This window comes from Cricetulus griseus, chromosome X (genome assembly GCF_003668045.3).
Source record: "Cricetulus griseus strain 17A/GY chromosome X, alternate assembly CriGri-PICRH-1.0, whole genome shotgun sequence".
In the NCBI taxonomy this organism is placed as follows: Eukaryota; Metazoa; Chordata; class Mammalia; order Rodentia; family Cricetidae; genus Cricetulus; species Cricetulus griseus.
This window is the reverse complement of record NC_048604.1, coordinates 88,655,454-88,674,484: the sequence shown is the minus strand read 5'-3', so window position 1 is coordinate 88,674,484 and position 19,031 is coordinate 88,655,454. Positions and strand designations below refer to the sequence as shown.

Genomic DNA, 19,031 nt, shown 5'->3' with positions numbered 1-19,031 from the left:
AGAAAGGTTTGGCACCTCCCTGCCATACGGTTTGGTTCCATTTGATTCTTCTGGTTTTCTTTTCAGTTGGTCAATATGGTTCAATGCATTCCGAATTAATAATTAATAATTACAAATTAAGAGAGAAAAGAAGAATAGTATTTAAAATTTAATTTTTAAGATTTTGCTATACTTTGAGATGGAATTTCTTTAAGCATGTCCCTTGTCATTTCTGCAAATACTTGCCCACTTTTCCCCAGCCTATTCCTTGTAGTTATTCTTCTAAAAATCCCCTGAGATTCAATTACAGTTACCTATTAGTATTAAAACACTGCAGGCTACATTTTAATTTGTGAAGATCCATACTGCCTTTACTTTTCAGCCACAAGGATGTCATGGATGGTTAGGCAAGCTGCTCACTTTTCAGTCTTCCCCTCCTTGTTTACACACAATTACAATAACCTCTGGCCACCTTGCTTATAGCTTTACCACTCCTAATGTTTACTTTCTTTACCACACCCTTAGGCCCTTCTAATTTTAAGTTATAGAATGCCAAAAGGCTCTGTAATACACTCCAGAGATGAGGAAGTCCTTGGAGCTTTGTCTTGTCTTTTCCTGTCTTACCTTGCTTTGTCTTGAGACAGTGTCACACAGTGTAGCCTTGGTTAGTCTGGAACTCACAGAGATTCTCCTGCCCCTTAGTGGCGTAACATGGACCAGTACGTCTGGAACAGTTTACTCTATTAGGCCTCTGGAAGCTTCCTTTCCATACTTTTTGATCCCATATACTTCAAATAAAAAAGGTTCAACTGTTATTTGTTACATGTATGTTGATTGTGACAGGGCAATTTCTCTTAGGTCATCTTATCAGGACCCCAACAACCCAATGAGGTAGAAACAATACTACCTACTGATAAATTTTGAAGAAATCAAATTTCTCATGTTCACATAGCTAGTAGGTAAGAGTATTTCAGGATTTGGTTAACATTTCAACACACTTGTACTGAAAATTCTAATATTGTAATTTGTTAGTCTTCACAGAGACATGTGTGATGGTCTGGATCTGAAATCAAACCACAAAGGCCATGTGTTAAAGGTTTAGTTCCCAGATAATGGCACTACTAAAAGGTTGCAAAACCTTTAGGACATGGAACCAAATGGTATGAAATGCATCCTTGGAGGCATGCCCCCAAAGAGCATATTGTGGCCCTATTCCCTTTATTATTCTCTGCTTCCTGGTAGCCGTAAAAGTGTAGCATTCTTCCATCACATCCTTCTGTTCTGATGCACTGGCTTAACACAGGGAGAGAAACAAGAGAGTCAAGTGACCATGGACTAAAACTTCTGAAACCAAAATAAATCCTTCCCCCTTGCTGGTTTTCTTAGATAGTTCATCACACAGAAGGAAAGCCAACTAACATAACACCAGTGTTACTAACAGATCAAGATTTAAAATACATTTCAAGATCTTGACATAGGATTTCTGACACTAAATCTGGTTGTTCTTTCAGTCAAATATTTAATCATTAAATACCTATTTACTTTAAGGCTGGAGCTATAGTTTATCTGATAAACTTGCCTAGTATGACAAGGCCTTAGGTTCGATTCCCAGCCCCATGTTACACTTGGCATGGTGGTGCATACTTATAATCCCAGCACTAGGCTGTGCAGGCAGAGGACCAGATAAGATATTCAGGGTCATCCTTGTTTACATAGCAAATTCAAGACCAGCCTGGAATACAAGAGATCTTTTCTCAAAAGCAAAACCAAATGTTTACTTTAATATTACATTTCAGTAATTTTTCTGAACATTAGAGAGTTAATCGTAAATAAGACAGATGTGTTCACTATCAGAGTAAAGCTTAGAATTGTGCAGATGTGTTTGTGTGTTCCTTATATTTATTTACTTTTTGTGTTCATTATATTTTTAAGGTACAAATAAAGGAACTTAATTAAAGAAAAACTAAAAGTCCAAAACAACTTTAGTATAGTAAATGATAAAAGGTTGAGTATGAAAATAAGTGGCCAAATTATAAAAAGCTTTATGAGTTGGTACAGCATTGGGTTATCTCTTCCAGCTGCAGTTAAGTGATGTCCTTGCATCCATCAAATAACCTACTCCATGCTGGGCCTTGGTGGCGCATGCCTTTAATCCCAGCCCTCGGGAGGCAGAGGCAGGCAGATCTCTGTGAGTTTGAGACCAGCCTGGTCTACAAGAGCTAGTTCCAGGACAGCTTCCAAAACCACAGAGAAATCCTGCCTCAAAAAAACTGAAAAAAAAAAAAACAACCCTACTCTCTGAAAGCTTAATGAACTCTTCTAAATTCCACTAACCTTTAGCTGCTTCCTGTTCACATCACCAACTCCACTGTCTATAATGCATAAAAGTAATTACTGATATAACAGACTTAGATGTAGACATATATTTAAGTGAATACTGTGTATTAAGTGAATACTATATATTAATATTTACTTTTGAAAAATCCATAAACTTTTTTTTTTCGAGATAGGGTTTCTCTGTATTGTTTTGGAGCCTGTCCTGGAACTTGCTCTGTAGAGGAGGCTGGCTTCGGACTCACAGAGATCTGCCTGCCTCTGCCTCCCGAGTGCTGGGATTAAAGGTGTGTGCCACCAATGCCCGGCTCAAAAAATTCATAAACTTTTACATTAAAATACCACAACACTAGATACTTTATATTTAATATGTAGTAAACAATTCATATATATGCATGTATGCATGCAATTCCTCACAACGTGGATGTATCAAAACCCTATCAAGTACTAGTAAATTTTGAGATACCTTGTGGAATCTGTGGCACAACACTACCCACGTTATACAATTAGAAAAAAGTATTTTCTGTCTTGCTTTCAGTTTTCCTCAGATTACATTACAGTAACATACAACAAAATCAGCTCAATCATCTTTTCATTTCAACAAACTCAGATATATATTTCTTCTCAGATACATATTGTGTGTCTGTTAATATGCCTATGTCCCTGGGAGTGCAGCAGTATACAATATAGACAAAAAACTCTATATAGACAAAAACTCTTTAATCCTATGAAGGTAACATCCTAGAAGGGAAAACTAAAATTATTTCTGTGCCATTTTATTTAAATAAGTAAAATATATAATAACTTAAGTAATGAGAGATAGTGTTAGATATTACAGAACAAACAATTATGGAGGGAAGAACAAGAATTATTATTGTGCAAGATAAGCATTTCTTCTACTTTTCTTATTGCTATTTTTATGTTTGTTTGATACAGGGTCTTACTGTAAAGCCAAGGCTGATCTAGAACTCATTATCCTCTTGCCTTAACCCTCTAAGTGCTAGAATTACATAAGTGCAGCATCATGCCAGACCCACTTCTGATCTTCTGGTACTTGTTGTTGTTTTATGCCAGTGATCAGTAGACTTTTTCTATAGCACATCCAAGAGTAAATATTTACATTTCAAAGGTCTATGATATGACTAATTCTTCTGTTATAGCATTAAAGCAGGCATACAAGTGAATTTGTATGTAGCTATGGTTTAAAGCGGCCTGTGGGATGGTTCAGTGGGTTAGGTAACTTGTCCCCAGGATCCATATAGTTAATGTAAGCATTATTGAAACATAAAGATCCACTGCCATCAATAACAAACTAAAAGTTCTCCAATAACTTTCAAGTAAGAGATAATTAATTTTCCCTATGACAATGATTCTTAAGTTTCAAGTATATAATAAAATATTAAAGATAATGGTATAGCCATCTAACTAAATCATGTTAAATCATGTCAGTGAATAAGAAGTGAATCTTTGCATACTACATCAATCCAGATGCCTATAAAACACTTAATGATGCTAATTTTGTTTCCTAACAGACGTTACGTTATCTACACTAATACTTCAATTAACACTTAAATCCTGACAAAATACAAAACGTTTATATTCAGCTTGTCTTCTCCCTTCAATTCCACAATTTCAAATGCCCCCACCACCAAATCTATAAAGGTATTTTACCATCATCTGAAATACTATAGGTTTAAATTCAAATATTTTTCTACTATACAAGTAAATTGGCTTCTCCTCTATTTCATTATATTAATGACTCATTAGTCCATAATTCCCTAACCCCTAAAAAGTAACAGGGCCCTGCACTCCCTGAACACTACTGGAGTAATGGAAACATTGGTTTTCATAGCAGTAAGGCCACCTCTTGGACTAGGTATGAGGAAAGTATTGTCAGGTACTCATAACCACTAACCTAGTTCCTTTTTCATTATGCATGAATTTTAAGTGTTTATGTTCTTTACATAAATGGAATCAAAGTATATATAAACACTTTTGGTTGTAGCTTCTTTTGTTGTCATCATGTAACATGTAATTTGAAATGCGTTCATTTGCACTACTGATTCCTAAGTACTACTGTTTAACTTGTGATATGGTATGGTCTGAATATTGATTGGCAATTCCATAAAATTACATGATGTTCTAATCTTTAAGCTCCATTTTATGAACAGGATTAGGAGCCTTATAAAAGAGTCATGAAGGTGTCACCAGCCCCAGCCATCATGTGCACATGCAGCAAGGTGTCATCTCAAGAGAACGAGTCTCCAGAGACACCGAAACTACTAGTGTCTTCATCTTTGACTTTCCAAACACACAGACTATAAGCAATACATCTCTAACGTTTATAATTACCCACTAACAGGTAATTGGTTATAGAAAATTTTGATGTAAATGTGCAATACGGTCTTGGATTTTTTAAAAGCATCTTATTTCTGATATTTGCTTGCATATAAAATTACCCTAAGGCCTATCTCCCTAATACTCATTCCATGCTAACAGTGGGATAATACTGAAGTAAGAATAAAAATAAAAAGATCCTTTCAGGTAGGTAATTTCTGGTCAATTTAAATGCAAGGCCCTGCAAACTGTACAATTAGCACTATCAGGAGAAATTGAAAAGAAGACTTTAGCATAAAAACCCATGAAAATAATAATAGCATACTGTTACCAGATAATTACATGCAGTTTATTTACCTAGTTGTATGACTTAAACATAGTAACATCATTACTCCCATTTTATAGATAAGGAATTGAACATATAATGGTTAAATGAATTTCTCAAGATCATAATAGTATGTGAAATGACAGAGTTAAATTTATAACATGGCTCGAGGCAACACAGTAGGAGGAAAAATACACCATGTTCAGTTGATTATCTCTGGGAGGCCTGCTGGTTTTCTTCTTTTCTTCTCTTTTCAAGAGAAACTGAGAAGGAGTGAATCTTGGGTAGAGGGGAGGTGGTAAGGGAAGGACTGGGAGGAGTAGAGGGAGGAGAAACTGCAGTAGTGTATATGAAATGAGAGAAGAATATGAGGAAAAAAACCTTCAAAAAAGAAAAAAAAACAAACATCAAAAATATAACATGGCTCAATGATATCAACAACACCATAAATCTGTTAGAAGTTGGAGGAAACTGATAGGTGAAACCAAACTTTAGATTGAGCTATCTGTGAGTAAACATAAGTGTTGATCTTCAAGATACTCTATGTAGAGAGAAATATGATACATATACAAAACCATATATATCTATGGAGAGGGGGGAAATTTAATCTCACATAATAGGGTGAAGGAAGGTAGTAAGTATATGCCTGTAATCTAAATACTAATGAAGCTGAAGAAACAAAACCATTTCAAGTCTTTGGCCACATTAACAGTTTGTCTCAAAAAATGAACAATGAAGGCAGACAACAAAGGAACAGAAGGAAGCTCTTTTTAAAATGAGTAGGGGAATGTAACAGCTTATTCATTATCTTGATTGTGACAACAATTTCATGGGTGGATATATACATGCAAAATGTTTCCAATATTATCTTCAAATATAAACATGATACCAATTTACCTCAATAAAATTGGATACAAAAAGGCTGAATTAGACCAGTAAATAATCCAATCACATAAAACAAAAGTATGTCCACACAGTGTTGAGTGAAGGACAAAACACTTCAAAATAGTAAGCATAGCATCATTTCATTTATTATAGACATACAAACACATGAGCAAAATGTTTTATATACATGGTTCTGGAATTACAAGGGGTCAATGTACTAGTTTTCAACTTCATAACTGTATGAAAGTGATATACATTCAAAAGATGAGTATGAGCATTCAATCTGGATCTTATTATATGTTATCAGCCTGATAATATATAATCTGATCCTTTCTTGTTTTTATTAGGCAGTGGCAGTGAGCCACATATACTAGTCAGCCAAGCAAAACTGCCAATACTCTATGGTGTACTATGTGGCTGAACTATGATGTGTGAACTGCATTTTCAACTTAAGATACTTCAAGTCATAATTAGTTTAATCTTTGTGTAACCACCATTGTAAGACTGAATATAAAATGCTACCTCTCTGTGTGTATATGTGTTCTTTAGCTTTGGTTAATACAAAGAACTTTTACTGTGGCTTGCCTCAATATGTATGTGAGTCAAGTATCTTCGAAGCAGATTCTGAAACCCTTTCAAGCTTTCAAATATGTATGTATAGCTCTGGCCAACATCTTGATAGTGATATGAAAGTAATGTGCTATACTAAAACCACACAGTTATACTACTCCTGAACTGCTGATTCTCATGAAAACATATTTGCTTATTAAAGCTGCTGAATATAATTTATTGTGCAGCATGACATAGATAATATGTTATTCTTTTATGTAATAGTTTTAAATGTAGCATACATATCATATGGGTGAAAGAGACCTAACTCTTTGTGGGGCCCTAGTGCAGGAGTTAAACAGTTAAGCATTGTTAAATACTATTAACTATTTTATTATAATGTGGTTTTTATTATTTTTAATTTTTAAAGTTAATTTATTTTTTACATTCCAATCCCAGTTCCCCCACCCTCCTCTCCTCCATCTCCCCCCAATCCCTATTCTAAAATTTGCTGGCAAATGAACAGAACTAGAAAAAAAAACATCCTGAGTGACGTATCCCAGAACCAGAAAGAAAAATATAGTATGTACTCACTCACAAGTGGATACCAGACAAAAAGCAAATAACCATCCTACAATCCACAACCCCAGAAAAACTAGAACTCTTTTCCAGAAACAGATGGAAGAAAATGCAGAAACCCACAATTAACCAATGGGTCAAGGACCTGGAATACAACTGAAGTGAGGGAGGAATGATGATATGAACAAAGGAGCCAAGACCATGATGGGGAAACCCACAGAATCAGCTGACTCGAGATAGTGAGAGATCACTGACACAGATCTGACAAATGGGGAACCTGCATAAGACCGAACTAGATTCCCTTAACATAGGTGACAACGGAGCAGCTGGAACAATATATAGAGCCACGGGTAATGGGTCTAAGATCTAACTTTAATGTACAAACTGACGTAGTGGAGTCCATTCTGTATGGAGAAATACCCTGCCCATCCTAGACACAGGGGTGTGGGGGTATAGAGGTGCCTTGGTACTGCCTCAACAAGATGATGGGACAGACTTAGTAGACTTCCTAGGGGAGGCTTTACCTTCTCCAAGGAACTATTTTTACATATATTAGAAATGTTTGTTCTATGTTGAGTTTTTGCTAACTGTCTCTGCTAGGATTTCTATTGCTGTAAAGAGACACCATGACCACAATAACTCTTATAAAGGAAAAACATTTAATTGGGGTGGCTTACATTTTTAGAGTTTTAGTCCATTATCATCATGGTACAATACAATATGGTGGCGTGCAGATAGACATGGTGCTGGAGAAGTAGCCAAGTGTCCTACCTCTTGGCTTGCAGACAACAGCAAGTGGTGTGAGTGTTACACTGAGCAAAGCTTGAGCAAAGGAGACCTCAAAACTTACCCCCACAGTGGCATACCTCCTCCAATGAGTCCACACCTAATCCAACAAAGCCATATATCCTAATAGTGCCACTCCCTAATAGTGCCAATTACATTCAAACTACCACACTAATTCTATTTGCAATATTACTTTTTAATGTTTACTTTGAGTGATTAAAAGTGCCCATGGTTTGGGCTGCTCAGTGGTTAAGAAGACCCAGGTCCATTTCCCAGCAACTACATGCTGGCTTTACAACCATCTGTAACTCCAGTTCTACGTGATCTGAGGCCCTCTTCCCAGTGTGCCTGGGCAACAGTATGGTATGTACTACATATATCTGTAGGTGAAACAGTTGGACACATAAAACAAAAAAAAATCTAATATTTTTAAAAGTAAAAAAATTAAACATGCTCATAGTAAGTGACATTTGACAATCCCCTATCTATTTTTATTTATTCTTCTCTCATACAATACATTGGACTGCAGCCAGCCACCTATCCCTCCACTCCTTCAAGTTCCTCCACCCTAACACTTACCACCCACCACCCACCCCAGTGAAAGGGGAAGAAGGCTTGTAGGAGCCTGAAGGGTCGAGGACACCACAAGAACATAGTCCAAAGAATCAAGTAAGCAGGGCTCACATAGACTGAAATGACAGTCACGGACCGTGCATGGGTCTGTGCTAAGCCCTGCGCATAAATATGTTACAGTTGTGAGGCTTAGTGATCTTGTGGGACTCCTAACAGTGAGAATGGGTGGTGTCTGACTCCTTTGCCTGCTCTTGGGTCCCTTTTCCTCCAATTGGGTTGCCTTATCCAGCCTTGATGTGAGAATTTGTGCCTGTTCTTATTGCATCTTGTTATACCATGTTTGCTTGATATTCCTGGGAGTCTGCTCTTTTCTGAAGGGAAATGGAGGAGCTCTAGGGGAGAATGAAGTAGGGAAGGTGCTGCTCGCCACCTCCCTTGTGTTGCAACACTGGGTCCATTAAAAGGCTCCTCTTTAGTGTTTTGTTCTTGTCTACTTTTACATTTTGTCATTGGAAGGACAGGCTACACTGGTAATGTGAGCAGTATACAATGGAAGCAGCAGTGGAGCTGCAGCAGTGATTAAGGGAAGCAGCAGCAATGATGCCAAGAGTTCCAGAGATAGAAAAGAACAAAGCTACAGTCCATGATGGGCTGCAAGAAAGAAACTTGTTCTTGGTCACTGGAAGTATTACCAGGAACTGTTAAGCCATTAGGACTAAGCATCCTAATGCTCTAGGCCTGAGAGTTGTAACATTAGCTATTACCAAGGGTCAGGAGTAGCAACACAGTAGGCCAGCTGTAACATTAGTCACTGAAAGGTTTCTAAAACCCTAGGCCCAAGAGCTATAATACTAGCCACTGTAGGAGCTGATGGCCCCAACACCCCTTAAGGAACTTACCACTAGCAGATGCTGAGTTATGCTGGAACTTTCTGTTGCTGGAAGCCAAGGATTAGAACATCTACAGAGAACCAAAGAGGTCACTAGTACTTAACTGCATGCTTCTTACTTCTAAAACATGGAAGAATAAGTCTCTGACTCTCAGGGCTGTAATGTAAGATTCTGGGTCTTCTAGTCATGCAACATCACGAGCCCTTACGGTTCACTACTGCAAAAACCAGAAAAACTTGTCTTCATCTACTCATTTTTTTTTAAATCTGGGTACAGCATAAGGATCACAGTCAGCTGACTGGTAATGCAAGCAGAAAAGCATAAAATCATGAACATACACCTTGCTGAGTTCTTACAAAATAAACACACCATGTAACCAAGCTATGCATGTAACCAAGCAAGTTATGAACAATTCTTACATTCTGACAATGGCAGTGTCTGGACTTATTGGGCTAATTTTTACACTGTAAATGAGTTTTACATAACTTTTTTTGGGGGGGAGTAGTAGTTAACACAGGGTTTTACCATACCCTGAACTCACTATGTATCTCAGGCTGGCCCTAAACTCAATCTCCCTGCCTCAACATTGCCTCTTCCTGATCTGAGTACTGGGGTTACAGGTGTGTGCCAACCTGCCTAGTTTAGTTTTGCATGTTTCTAAACATCAGATAAATGGCATCACAGTGTGCATGCCTTTAGATCAAGATTCTTTGGCTCATGGGGAGGTCCCTGCACTCCTGGGTGCCTCCGGAGGTGGACTGGCGTTTTGCCCTGGTATGTGTGTGTGGGACTTTCAGAGCCCATTCCACTTGAAGGGATGCACTCCTCCCATGGGGCCTAGGCCCAGCACAGGAAGATTTGGTGGACTTGGTGGAGCCCCTGTTGGGGGCCCTACCCTGCCTGAGGAGTGGTGGGTGGATGGGGTGGGGGTTAGGTTGGAGGTGAGGGAGAAGGAATGGGGGTGAGGGGATGGAGAGGGAGAGGGGACTTACATGTGAAACAAGCCTGTTCCCTAACTTGAATTAATAATAATAATAATAATAATAATAATAATAATAATAATAATATGAAAAAAAAGCTCGAGGTAAAAAAAAAAGATTCTTTGGCTCACTAACATGCTTGTGAGATTCATTCACATTGCATGGACCTGGAGTACATTCATTTTCACTACTGATTCTATGTTAGGTGGATGTTACTCTTTCTACTACTGATGAACATTGAGTTATTTCAGATATAAGTTTGCTATTAATAGTGCTATATATACATTCCTGTAAATGTCTCTTACTAAAATATGTCTGTTTATTTCTTTTGATTATATGCCTGTAAATAGAATTACTGATTCACAGATAAGCCTACATTCAGCTTTACTATTTGTATAAAACCATTTTCCTATGAAGCTACACAGCAGGCTTCTAGTTGTTTTACATTCTTGAAGACTTATTTTTTCATTACTCTGAGAGAAGGAAGTAGAATTATGTTGTATGTTTTCTTAATGAGTGAGAAATTTGAACACACTTCTTGTGTTAACTGGTGTTTTGGAGATCTTTTGTATAATACTTGTTTCAAGCCATATTGATTGAAGTATATGCTTTTTGTTTGTGTTTTAACTTTATTATTTCTATAGGTATACATGTACACATGCCTACATGAATGTATTTGTGGCCATGTGTGCCACAGCACATATTTAGAGGTCTGAGAACAGCATTGTAGAGACAGCACACTACTTCAACTTATGTAGATTCCAACAAAAAAGACAGGTCACCAAGATTGCATGGCAAGTACCTTTATCCACTAACATTTCGCTGGCTTTGTTTCATTGATTTTTGAGACAGGGTCTTGTTATGCTAGGCTGTCCTCTAACTTGCTATGTAGTCACGGTTACCCTTCAACTCCTGATCATCCTATCTCCAACTCCCAAATTCTGGACTTACAGAAATGGGACATGAATCCAGGCTGGGGCATATACTTCTAAAATAAGCAAAGGATCATTATTTCATAGACATTCTATATGGCATTATGAAAACAAAGGATCAAGTAGTAGAACAGTCATTAAGAAAAAGAGGGCTGGTGAGATGGCTCAGTAAGTAAATGTGCTTACCACCCAAGCCTGGCCAATCCTCAGAACCCCTGTAAAGGTAGAAGAAGAGAACTGACTTTACAAAGTTGTCCTCTGACCTCCATATGAACATGTGGTCACACACAAATACCATATGCATGCAAACGGTAACATTTTTAAAAGAAAAAGAACATCTGGTGGGAACATCACTAGTTATCTCTTCCAAATTATAAAGACTGAGAATGAAAACAAGAAAGGCAGCAAAGAAAAGGAACCTATAAAGCAAGAACAAGGCAAGTGGGTGATACTATGAAAACAAAGCATGTGAGTTAAGATCTTCATCTTATTAGTAGATGCAAAGTAAACCACAAATAGGGAATAGGTCAAGAAACATGTTAGCCATAGTCAAAGTCTAGAAAGGCTTTTCTGAACAAAAGAAGAGGGTGCAGATGGTCTTTAGCCTACAGTGTTGTATAATTCAGGAAAGGTCAGTGTTCTTAGGATAAAACACTGTATTTTCCATAAACAGAAATGTATACTATCTTCAAATGGTATACATATCTCAAGGGGCAAAAATCCATCCTTTACAGATACAATTGATTTAGTCAGCAAGTATATATTAACCTTTCTTTAACCTCATAAGCCAACATTAGGCTTTACTTTTCTTATTGTTTTTCTTTCTTTTATGAGTTACCAGAATATACTATGGCATTAGCTGCTTATTTTAGTTTACTTATTAAATTTTAATAAGACTCTTCCGATAGCAGAACAATCAGTAAAAGAAAGTTATATTATTACTGGACAAGATCAATGCCTAATGGACACCACATGTGAGTGAAAAAGTAGAATAATAAATAATGTGGCTTTGGTAGCAAAATCTTAGACACATCACAGCTCAGAATTTTAGCTCAGAATGCAAAACAACCTATTATGTTTTAAATATGATCTTATAAGAGATTCAGATACTGTACTTTTTAAAATAAATTAGATCATATATGAGAAGAGCTCAACAAAAGCAATTAAATCATAAAAAATACATAGTCAGATTGCCACAATTAAAATTCTGGCATTGTATTGTAAAAGTATGCCACCAAATCAGACACTGAATATCACTGTAAATAACATGAAACAAATTTGCTATGTCCCAGAGGCCTTAAAAGGAAAAAAGTTCTTTTCTGAGCTATATATTGCTATTCCATCACTATCTACACCAAATCATGCCACTGTAATAAAAATACTCAATGATATTACATTAAAGCTATTGAGAGAACCAAAATTCAATTGCCTGAGATACACATTAACCTAACCTCAATTCCCAAGACTAAGTGCGGAATTGCCAAGATGGCTTAGCACGTAAGAGCATTTAGTATTCTGGCACCCATATCAGATGGTGCATAACTACCTATAATTCCAGTTCCATGAGATCTGATGCCATCTTCTGGCTTCTGTGGTAACAAGGCATGCACATGATATACATACATATAAATACATGTACTCACACATACACATAAAATATAAAAAGCAATCTACATTCAGAGAAGGATGAAAATCTCCAATAAACAAGATTTATAATTCTTTCAATAATTTTTCTGCTGGGTTAGAAATCCAGCACACACTGAAAAAATAATTTGAGGGCTGGAACTATAGCACACTGTAGAGTGTTTGACTAACATGCACAAGGCTCTAGTGCCTCAAAAATAGTGTAAAAATTTTTTTTCTTTTCAAGGATCTATTTCCTACAAACTAATGATACCACAGAAACAGTAAGAATTACAACCCATAAAAGCACAAGAGTGGGTAAACCAAATTTTAAAAAACCCTGAAGAAATGCATTTTGCAAACTAATAACTTGTCCTGCAAAATCAGTCCAAAGAAATTCATGATGGATTCCTTGGAGATTATATTATTGTGACCCTAACCACAAAGACAAAGAAAATCTAAAAGATTATAGGCAATGCTAGGCTTGAATTATCTATTTTGTTTTTAAACTCTTTTCAATCTAATTGAACTGCAACATTATGAAGCCTCAGGAAACAAAAGGCAGGAGAATTATGAAGGTCAAAGAAAATTCTGCTAACTAGAAAATAAGCTTAATCATACTTAAAAATCACCAATCCCTAAACGGTAATGTGGGTGCTGGAAATTGAATCCAGACACTCTGTAAGAGTTGCCAGTGCTGTTAACTGCTAAGCTCTCTCTCTAGCCCCCTGCTACATTACTGTTAACAGCAAACAATAGATCAGTTCTTAAGGACTGTCAGTTTTAAATGATTAGATTTAGCAAAACTTTATTTTCAAATAGCAAAACATTTAGGATATGGTTAAATTATTGTACATGAATGTACTATAGATATTAACCATTGTTAAATTTAATTTTATAGGAAAGTTCTTAGAAGGAATGATTCTAAAAAGTAGATCACAAAATAGAATATCATATAAGCTCAGCTTGTTATATATTTGTACGTTTCAAGTATAGTGATAAATATGAGTCTGTAACATCAAACAAGATATATGGGATTCCTGCCAACATTAAAAAAAATCAGATATTATGAGATTCCAGCAGCACCTACATAAAGCTTACAATTGTCTGTAACTCTATTTCCAAGAGATCTGACATACTGTTCCAGCCTCCTTGGACAACAGGTACACATTGGTACAAAGACATATATATGTGCAGGTAAAACACTCATACACATAAAATGATAATGAAATATTCTAAAGAAGCTCCTCTACAATAAACAAATAAATATAATGTAGCAGACCAGGCATAATGGTGCTTGCCTTTAATCCCAACATAGTTAGCAGTAGTAGTAGCAGTAGCAGTAGCAGTAGCAGTAGCAGGAGCAGTAGCAGTAATATATCAGTATTTTAAAATAGCAATTTTAATTCTCACTTCTGATTAGTTCCTTGGGACAAATAAATGAGACCACCAGTTACGGAAATCTGTAGATCCAGCTATCTTATCCTTTGAAGACAGCACATATATACTTCTGGGGAAATTAAACAGATTACTACTAGCTCTTTATATATAAGTAAATTAACTGAACCAATTTCAGGAACAATGCCTAATGAACATAGTATGATAGAGGCAGAGTTAGACTATAGATTGTAAGTACAAGGTAACTGACAACGAATGAGGCAACTCCTACCAGGTCAGTGTGTTCTGTTTCTTAGTCAGTTTCGAAAGATTTGTAGGACACTGTTCCCTCTTTAATTGAAAGTTTTCCTGGTTAAATGTACTCAGAATCAGAAAAGTTTCAAAAGAAAGACTCAAGAGGTAATTTCATACACTTCAAGTATTCACTGCAAGAGTTATTGTACGCACGTGATTAGTTGGTGCTGTAACTCTCAAACTATTGTACTTATAGACCCAAATATATATTTTTGATCTCATCTAATTTGTACCATAGACTATCACCAAATAAAAAAGCAATAGTATACACAATATCAACACACTAAACTTAGTATATCAGTAAAAAATGTACTTTTTCCACCTGGTTGGCTGAATAATTAAATAGATGAAATGATATAATAAAAGAAGATAATATGAAGTTTATAAATACAAAGCATTTGAGGAAAACATGACACAAAAATTAAGAATGTAAAATACAAAAGATTCAAGTTTGTATACAAAAATACTGGCTGAAAGGTTCTATAATAATTATAAAAATATACAGTAGTAAATAGTGCCAAGAAACACAGTTATATGAGCCATGGTATCACTAACATAAAAATAAACTCACTGCCCAGAAGCTTCATTGCTTGTGGTTTGAAACTAAAGGAAAAAACTTACTCTGCTATCCTCCAAAGAAAAGCAATGAAAAGTCTTCAGTATTCACATAAACAGCTTTTTATAATAAATTTCTTTTATCTTTTATCTTTGAAGTAGACCAACAGCAATACAGCACAGAATATACACTACATTTATATATTTATAAATTAGTCCATACAAATGGTATCCTGAAACTGTGCAGCCAAATGGAGTGAACAGGACAAAGGCAACACTTTGGACCTACCTGATCCAGACCAATGTCTGATGGTCATTCTATAAACAAAACCTGAAAGATCTGACTCATTCTGCTGGCCTTTCTCCAGAAACGGAAGCAAGCAGTCCAGAAAGAAATGCTGATAAACAAGCACATGGGCCAAGAGACTTTAGAATGCCATTCCATTCTAAATTAAGGGCAAAGTTTATGGTTCATTTGAGGGAAGCCTTGGGTCCCTAAGAATCACTACTCAACAGCAACAGATTGTGTAAAGCTTGCCAAATTGATTCACCAAATCTATACTGTCCTGGAAGCCAACAATCAAAACAAATCAGGCTATGTTATAAAGTTGAAGACAAAAAGACACCTCCAAACCTTGTGCTGGAGTTCCACCTGGAGATATATACTATGGTTTTAGTAATTTTTTTCCTGGATTTTTATCACGTTGGTATTCTAGTTTCAGGTGATTGAAAATATTTAAGTTAATACTTTATTTCTCTTAGATACATATTTTTTCCTTTTTTTAAATTTTAGAAACAATCTTATTTTACATGTCAATCTCCCATTCCCTCACCCTTCCATCCTCCCATGCCCCCAATGATCCATGCAACCCACCCTCAACTGGCTCCCCAAGGATAGTGATGCCTTTGATGGGGAATGATCAAAATCTGTCTCATCATTTGGGGGGGGGGGGCTAGACCCTCCTCTGTGTATCTGGGCTGAAATAGTATCCCTCCAGAGGTAATGGGCTCCCAAAGACCATTTGTGCAGTAGGGATAAACACTGGCTCCACAGTTAGAGGTCACATAGACTGCCCAGGCCTCCTAACTGGCACCCACATTGAGAGGGCTTGGTTTGGTCCAATGCTGGTTCCCCAACTTTACTACTGGGGTCCCAGAGTTCTCTCTAGGTCAGGTCAACTGTTTCTGTGGGTTTCCCCAGCACGGTCTTGGCTCCTTTGTTCATCCCTCCTCCCAATCTACAACTGGATTCAGGGAGTATGGCTCAGTGCTTAGCTGTGGGTGTCTGCTTCTGCTTTGAACAGCTACTGGATGAAGGCATTAGGATGACAATTAAGGTAGTCATCAATCTCATCATAGGGAAAGGGCATCACAGGCAACCTCTCCACTACTGCCTAGATTGTTAGTTAGGGTCATCCTTTTGGATCTCTGACCCATTTCCCTAGTTCCATATTTCTCTTTAAAACTATACTGTCTCCCTCTATTGAGGTATCTCTTTTCTTGCTCTCCTATATTCAGTCCTGGTGATCCCTCTGGTTCTCTTGCCCCAACTCTTCTCCCCTTCTCTTTTTACTACCTTCCTCCCCTCTCCCCCCCATGCTCCCTTTCCCCTTCTTTGGGGGACCATCTGTTTCTCTCTTAGGGTCCTCCTTGTTTCCTACTTTCCCAGGTGGTGTGGATTGTAGGCTGGTAGTCCTTTGCTCTGTGTCTAAAATACATCCATGTATGAGTGAATATCCATCATGTTTGTCTTTCTGTGACTGAGTTGCCTCACTCAGGATTGTTACTTCCAGTTCCATCCATTCCCTGCAAATTTCAAGATTTCATTGTTTTTTTCCTGTTGAGTAGTACTCCATTGTGTAAATATACCACATTTTCTCCATTCTTTAGTTGAAGGGCATCTAGGTTGCTTCCAGGTTCTAGCTATTACAAACGATGTTGCTATGAACATAGTTGGACGTAGGTCCTTGTTGTATGAATGCACTTAGTTTGGGTATATGCCAAAGAGTGGAATTGCTTGATCTTGAGGTAGACTGATTCCCATTTTCCTGAGAAACCACCATACTGATTTTGAAAGTGGCTGTATGAGTTGGCACTCCCACCAGCTGTGGAGGAGTGTTCCTCTTTCTCCACATCCTCTTCAGCATAGATTGTCATTGGTGTTTTTTATTTTAGCCATTCTGGCCAGTCTAAGATGGTATCTCAGAGTTGTTTTGAGTTGCATTTCTCTGATGACTAAGGATGTTGAACACATTCTTATGTGCCTTTCAGCCATTTTATATCCCTCTATTGAGAATTCTCTATTTTGCTCTGTACCCCACTTTTTAATTGGATTATTTGGTGTTTTGGTGACTAGCTTCTTGAGTTCTTTGTATATTTTAGAAATCAGCCCTCTGTCAGATATGGGGTTGGTGAATATCTTTTCCCATTCTGTGGGCTGCTGTTTTGTCTTGCCAACTGTGTCCTTTGCCTTACAGAAGCTTCTCAGTTTCAGGAGGTCCCATTTATTAATTGTCTAATTCAGTGTCTGTGCTACTGGTGTTATGTTCAGGAAGTGTTCTCCTATACCAATTTGTTCAAGGGTACCTCCCACTTTTTTTTCTAAGAGGTTCAGTATGGCTAGATTTATGTTGAGGTCTTTGATCCATTTGGACTTAAGTTTTGTGAATGGCGATAGATAGGCATCTATCTGGAATCTTCTACATGTCAGCATCCAGTTGTGCCAGCACCATTTGTTGAAGAAGCTTTCTTTTTTCCATTGTATAATTTTAGCTTCTTTGTCAAAATTCAGGTGTTCATGGGTGTGTGGGTTAATAACAAGGTTTTCAATTAAATTCCATTGGTTTCCTGTCTATTTTCCTGCCAATACCAAGCTGTTTTCAGGACTATAGTTCTATAATAGAGCTTGAAGTCAGGGATGGTGATGCCTCCAGAAGTTCCCTTATTGTACAGGTTTCATTTTTCCATTTAAAATTGAGTATTGTTCTTTCAATGTCTGTAGAGAAGTGTATTGGGATTTTGATGGGGATTGCATTGAATCTGTAGATTGCTTTCGGCAAGATTACCATTTTTACTATGTTGATCCTACCTATACAAGAGCATGGGAGATCTTTCCATTGTCCGGTATCTTCTTTAATTTCTTTCTTCAAACACTCAAAGTTCTTATTGTACACGTCTTTCACTTGTTTGGTCAGTGTTACCCCAAGGTATTTTATATTGTTTGTGGCTATTGTAAAGGGGGATGTTTCTCTGATTTCTTTCCCATTGTGTTTATCATCTGTATTTGTAGGGCTACTGATTCTTTTGAGTTAACCATGTATCCTGCCACTTTGCTGATGGTATTATCAGCTGTAGGAGTTCCCTGGTAGAGTTTTTCCAGGTCACTTATATAAACTATCATATTATCTGCAAATAGTGAAAGTCTGACTTCTTCCTTTCCAATTTGTATCTCCTTGATCGCCTTTTCTTGTCTTATTGCTCTAGCTAGAACTTCAAGTACAATATTGAAGAGATATGGAGATAGTGGACAGCCAAGTCTTGTCCTTGATTTTAGAGGAATAACATTGAGTTTCTGTCCATTTAGTTTGATGTTGGCTGTTGGTTTGCTGTATATTGCTTTTATTACGTTCAGGTATGTTCTTATTATCCCTGATCTCTCTAGGACCTTTATGATGAAGGGGTATTGTATTTTGTCAAAGGCTTTTTCAGCATCTAGTAAGATGATCATGTGATTTTGCCTTTTCAGTTTGTTTATATGGTGGACTACACTGATAGAGTTTCGCATGTTGAACCATCCCTGCATCACTGGGAGGAAGCCTACATGATCATGGTAGATGATTTATTTCTCTGATGTGTTCCTGGACTCAATTTGCCACCACCAAATCTATCTTAGGGGTCCTGAAGTAAGATTAAAGTTTAAGTAGAAGATCAAGGACACATAAATCCAATCAGTTCCAGTCCAGGTGTGGCCCTGCTGAACAATGAATTGACTTTTCATTGAATGGGATGTAGT

The 19,031-nt window shown here is 37.1% G+C and overlaps 1 protein-coding gene across 5 annotated transcripts in view; it reads right to left on the bottom strand.

Moving 5' to 3' along the window:
* Prrg1 (proline rich and Gla domain 1) overlaps positions 1-19,031 on the bottom strand; it is a 116,251-nt gene that overhangs the window by 56,980 nt on the left and 40,240 nt on the right. For 2 of the 5 annotated variants that reach the window (XM_027432632.2, XM_027432633.1), the window contains exon 2: positions 11,336-11,364. The exons of 2 other annotated variants lie outside the window; for them this stretch is intronic. The gene's annotated coding sequence lies outside the window, so the exon portion shown is untranslated. Of the gene's footprint in view, positions 1-9,246; positions 9,272-11,335; positions 11,365-19,031 lie in introns of those variants that run through there. One more of the 5 variants, XM_035449903.1, reaches the window with a different exon arrangement.